This window comes from Athene cunicularia, assembly GCF_003259725.1.
Source record: "Athene cunicularia isolate RWA chromosome 2 unlocalized genomic scaffold, athCun1 chr2_part1, whole genome shotgun sequence".
NCBI lineage: Eukaryota > Metazoa > Chordata > Aves > Strigiformes > Strigidae > Athene > Athene cunicularia.
Genome location: NW_020799095.1, coordinates 152,090,096 through 152,096,058, shown reverse-complemented (window position 1 = coordinate 152,096,058; position 5,963 = coordinate 152,090,096). Strand labels below are relative to the sequence as shown.

Genomic DNA, 5,963 nt, shown 5'->3' with positions numbered 1-5,963 from the left:
ACAGTGAGTTTTCCATGTCTGCTAAAAAAACCTGGTAGTGAAATGTGTCAAAAATACGCTTAATCTGGGTTTGAACGTTCAGCTTGGCAGCAGCAGATATTTCCTCACAGAGATTTATTAGATAACAGTTCCTGATATCTCGGACTCCCAAGCTAGGATATAGGAACATCTTGCAATATCCAGACATCAGGAGTCATATTCTTAAAGTCACATACACATATACGGAGGTCATGTACATTGACAAAGAGACTACGTTAGTGCCTTGGACCGTTGCTTTTGAGCCTAGTCTGTCTGAATTCTGTTTCCTGGAACAACATTTTTTCTTTTTTTGACTCACAAGCTAATGTCAACCAAGCCTGTCTGAAAAGGCTGAAAGATTCCAACAGGTTTTGTGAAAATTAGTGCCCCAGCAGGGCTGAAGTAGCTCAGCTGGGAGAGCGTTAGACTGAAGATCTAAAGGTCCCTGGTTCAAACCCGGGCTTCAGCAGTGTTTTCCTGCAGGTTTTTGTGCCCCGTGCTGGGTTATTCAGTACAAGAGAGATACGGAGCTACTGAAAAGCCCAGTAAAAGGCCAGAAAGATGATGAAGGGGCTAAAGAATCTCTCCTACAACGACAGACCTGGGATTGGTTGCCCTGAGAGGTTGCGGAGTCTCCATTCTTAGAAATATTCAGAAGGTACTTGCATATGGGCCTAGGCAACTGGCTCTGGGTGGCTCTACTAGAGTAGGGGGTTGGACCTGCAGAAGTCCCTTTCAACCATTCTGTGTGTAGAGGAGAAAGACATGAGTTTATGCCTGCAGCAGAGAAAAGCAAGGCTGATGTCATCCTCATGTATTTCCATTAGCAGTGGCCACCGGGTCAATCAGCACAACCACCCAGGCTGCTCAACCAGCCAACAGAACAGCTGGGATTGGAATATCAGAAGAACCAGACCTACATAAAGCAGGTTTACATATTCCTATCCTTCCAGAACCATGCATTGAGTTCAACTTTTAACCATGCCTTGAGTTCAACTTTTTTTTTTTTTTTTTTTTTTTTTTTTTTTTTTTTTTTTTTTTTTTTTTTTTGGCAAGATAATAACTCTGTGGACAGAGACTGCTTCAAAATTATCTCATCACTCGCTCTGAAATCCTAGTGTCTGTCATCTGTTGCAAGATGCTGCAATGCTACGTCACACGCAGAGCCCCCAAATAAACTTCCGTTCTCATTTAAGACACCATCTGTGTCCCATTTCTGCAGAGCTTGGCAGGGATCGCTTCCCTTCTATGGTATGTTTGTTCCCCTCGCCGAGCTGCAGCCTTCTCTGGAGGTGGGAAAGTCAGCGGGTGGAATGGATGCCAGCTCCATGCAAGCGGAGATCACTTTGCTGTGACAGTGCCCTTGGGTAGCAGGGTGGTTTTGGTGTTTAACCTTGGCCAGGTGATCCTGGAGCAGACTCAAGGGCAACCCACGGAAGAACTAGAGCCAATACTGTGTCATATTTGGCTACAAGAATGGAAAGAGGCTTCGATGGGACTTCGGCTGCTAAACAGAGCAAGAGCAGTGAGGTGAGGAAGAGCCAAGTTGGGGACATCATGGACAGGTCTAAATGCACTGGAACACCCAGTTGCCCTGCGTCCTTTTGCCTGGTAATCAATAGAGTTCATAGTTTTTTCTTCCTATTGTTCAACTAAGCTTTATTACATAATCCAGACAGCTGCAACCCACAACAAACAAACAGCCTGAGCTTAGGATCTCCATCAAACCAGCTGAAAGATCTGTGCAAACTGCATCACCATGCCTCAGTTTCCCCAGCTGCAGCAGTGACACCTGCCTTCCCTTCCCCAAGTGTGGTGAGAGCTAACTTGTAGGTGAAAGTACTCCGTGTTCTCAGCTTGTTTTTGTGTGTTATCCCAGCACGTGTCCCCACAGATGATGCTGTATTACTCACACACCTCTCGAGTCGTCTTTTTCTCTAATCCCTTTTATTTGCAAGAACTACGAACAGTCATGCTATCCAGGAAAACACAGTCTTCATAATGCTGCCGTCAGCGTCACTGAGCTTTGCTCAGGAGACTGTTCCTTAGGAACTCCTGTGACATTCAGGTGAATTTACCTCAAACTGGATCAGAAATGGGGAGGGGGGAGAGACAAGAAGTAGGACAGCTCATCTCAGAAAAGCAGTGAAAGATGTGGTAAATAATGAGGAAACAGTGTAGAAAAGAGGATGACGGACTGGAGATGAAGTAAGAGACTACAAAAGCCTGGTTCACCATTCATACAGACCATTTTCAATGGCCACAAAGGACTTTGTGGATTTATCTGGAAAGGGAAAATCTTACCATGTAAATGAAGATGAGAAAAATCTTGAAACATTTTGCCTATCATGGCAAAGGCTAGGAGAGATTGAGTGTCTGTGTGTATCTAGAGGAGATAAAAGTGAAATTAAAAGAGTTTTCAGTTCTCAGGGAAGTAAGGAGGGTTGTCAGCAGAACGGCCACCTTGGACTCCTGGAGGGCAGCCTTTGGCCTGTTTAGGAGCCTGATTGACAGAGATCTTTGAGAGGCAGTCCTGAAGGGCAAAGGAGTCTAGGAAGACTGAACGTCCTTCAAGAAGGAAATCCTAAAGGTGTAGGAGCAGCCCATCCCTATACGCTGAAAGATGAGCTGGTGGGAAAGACTGGCCTGACTGAACAGAAACCTTTGGCTGGAACTCAGGGAAAGAGTTTATGACCTTCAGAAGAAGGGGCAGGAAACTCCAGAGGACTACAAGGATATCATGAGGTTATGCAGGAAGAAATTTAGAAGGGTCAAAGCCCAGCTAGAATTTAATTGGCTACTGCCATAAAAAACCAACAGAAATATTTCTCTAAATACAGTAGCAACAAAAGAAGGGCTAAGAACAACCTGCATCTTTTATTTGATGCAGGGGGGAAACACGGTGAAAAAGGCTGAGGAAAAAGGTTGAGGTACTTAATGCCTTCTTTTGCCTCGATTTTTTAATGGTAAGACCAATTGTTTTCTGGGTACTCACTCCCCTGCTGGAAGACAGGGACAGGGAGCAAAATGAAGCCCCACAATCCAAGGGGATAGGGTTAGTGACCTGCTACACCACTTAGACACACAGCAGCCTATGGGGCTGGATGGAATCCACCCAAGGGTACTGAGGGAGATGGTGGAATTACTCACCAAGCCACTTCCCATCATTTATCAGCAGTCCTGGCTAACTGGGGAGGTCACAGTTGACTGGAGGTTTTAAGATTCAGCTGGAGAGGGTACTGGGCCGTCTCCTCTAGACCGTGCTTTTGCCAGAAATGTTGGACCGGATGATCCTTGAGGTCCCTTCCAAGATGGTATTCTATGATTCTGTGATTCTTTGAAATGTGACGCCCATCTACAAGCAGGGGTGGAAGGAGGACCTGGGGACCTACAGGCTTGTCAATCTGACCTCAGTGCTGGGGAAGGGTATAGAGTAAATAAATCATCTTGAGTGCCATCACATGGCACATACAGGACAACCAAGGATCAGCCCTAGTCACCACGGGTTTATGAAAAGCAGTTCCTGCTTGACTACCCTGATCTTCTTCCATGACCAGCTTAGTGGATTAGAGAGAGGCTGTGGATGTTGTCTGCCTGGACTTTATAAAATCTTTGATGCCATTTCCCACAGCATTCTCCTGGCAAAACTAGCTGCTCATGGTTTGGACAGGTGTTCTTTTAACTGGGGAAAAAACTGGCTGGATGGCTGGGCTCAGAAAGTTGTGGTGAACAGAGTTAAATCCGGTTGGTAGCCAGTCACAAGTGGTGTTCCCCTGATCTCAGTACTGGGGCCAGTTCTGTTTAACATCTTTATCAGTGATCTGCACAAGGGGATCGAGGGCACCCTCAGTCAGTTTCCAGGTGACACCCAGTTGGGTGGGAGTGTGGGTCTGCTCAAGGGTAGGGAGGCTCTGCAGGGGGATCTGGGTGGGCTGGAGCCGTGGGCCGAGGCCAATTGTAGGAGGTTCAACAAGGCTCAGTGCCGGGTCCTGCACTTGGGTCACAACAACCCCCTGCGATGCTATAGGCTTGGGACAGAGTGGCTGGAAAGCTGCCTGGCAGAAAAGGACCTGGGGGTGTCGGTTGCCAACTGGATGAATATGAGCCAGCAGTGTGCCCAGGTGCCCAAGAAGGCCAATGGCATCCTGGCTTGTATCAGCAATAACATGGCCAGCAGGACTAAGGATGGGATCTGAGCCCTGTGCTCGGCACTGGTGAGGCTGCACTTCACATACTGTCTTGTTTTGGGCCCCTCAGTACAAGACAGACACTGGAGCATGTCCAGAGAAGGGCAAAGAAGCTGGTGCAGGGTCTGGAGCCCAGGTCTTACAAGGTGCTCATCAAGCTGCTTTCCATCATTTACCAACAGTCCTTTCCTTTGGTTATCCCAGTTGTCAAAACTAGAGGTGCCGAGACATCAAGAAACTAGAGCTGTCAGTTACTTTGGTGCCACCAAGTTTAATAACCCAGATTCATCTGTTGACAAAGATTTTATCTAAACCAGTTAAAATTCTTTCTTGACCATTTCGATGATTGTTGATTTACGGAGTCTGTTACCGGTTGTGGATACTTCTGGTGCCCTTGCTCATGTTGGTAAGAGAAGTGGCCATCACATGAAAGCAGGGACAAGACTGAGGTGCCCCTAAACCAATCTCCAGCAAGCTGAATTGATTTAAAGCCCTCTTTCTTCCCATTCCTCTATTCACATAGAAAACCACATTCACTGAAACCCCAGTTATATGCCTGCTTACTGGATAGGCTCTGTGTGAGTGCATGTGGGCTGTTCTCAGACTAGCCTATAGAAAGTTTCATAAAAAGCAAGCAGTTTCATGAAAAGGCATGATAGAGAGGGAAAAAGGTCAGTAATCTCATTTTTCAGCTTCTCTTCATTGGACTGTCCTCACCCCTTCCCAACTGCGCCTCCCCTGTCCCCCACAACAATAAAATGGTCTGGTGAAGGTGGACATGGGAGGGAAGTTGTGGTCCCCAGGAGTGGCAGCAGAAACCTCTATAGCAGGGAATCGGAATATCTAGTAACACATTTCCAGAGCACTGACTTGTTCGTTGTCTGCGCCGCCCACCCTCTCAGATCGGCTGGCCTGGCAGCTCCAGGCTGAGAACACCCACCTGTGAGAGGCAGCCAGCCTGAACAGCACCCAGGAAAAAGTTCACCTGGAGGGGAAAGTCAGCTCCCCCCAGAGGAGGGGAGAAGGGGATGGGGGATCCTGTGAAATACCCGTGGCTGCATTTTGAGAGGGACTTTCTGGACTGAACCTGGTCTGGCACTAGGTAAGGTGGAAGGAGGAGGGGGACAAGGGGGGTTCAAAGAGGTGTGTTGGTATCCTTACCAAGGCAGTGTAGAGGGGAATGGATCCTCCAGAGAGTTTAGCTCATTTAGATTAATGAATCTATTGCATATTCCTCAGGAAATCTCTCTTCCACATTTGCAAACCCTGCTTGACTTGGATACGGTGTGTGAGACCGTCTTTTAACTATTTATACAGAGAGCTGCCAGCCCTGGAATGGGACAAATCGCCCAGCATTGCTGGAGGATTACTGCTGCAGGTGACTATAGATATATTTGCAGGTGTTGAGATGTTTGTGGGGAAGAGTCTGGAGCACATGTCATACACAAGGAGTGGATGAGGGAACTGGGGGGTTCAGTCTGGAGAAGAGGAGGCTGAAGGGAGACCTCCTGGCCCTCGGCAACTCCCTGCCAGGAGGGGGCAGAGAGGGGGGATGAGTCTCTGGAGCCAAGGCCCCAGCGCCAGGCCCCGAGGGAATGGCCTCAAGCTGCCCAGGGCAGGGTCAGGCTGGCTCTGAGGAAGGATTTCTGTGCAGAAGGGGCTGTTGGGCGTTGGAATGGGCTGCCCAGGGCAGGGGGGAGTCCCCGGGATCCCTGGAGGGGTTGAAGAGTCGGGCTGAGCCAGCGCTGAGGGATCTGG

The 5,963-nt window shown here is 48.2% G+C and overlaps 1 non-coding gene across 1 annotated transcript; it reads left to right on the top strand.

Annotated features, from left to right (window-relative positions):
* Positions 1 to 414: 414 nt before the first annotated feature.
* On the top strand, positions 415 to 487 carry TRNAF-GAA. The gene has a single exon. It is a non-coding gene; the product is annotated as a tRNA-Phe (tRNA).
* The last annotated feature ends 5,476 nt before the right edge of the window (positions 488 to 5,963 follow it).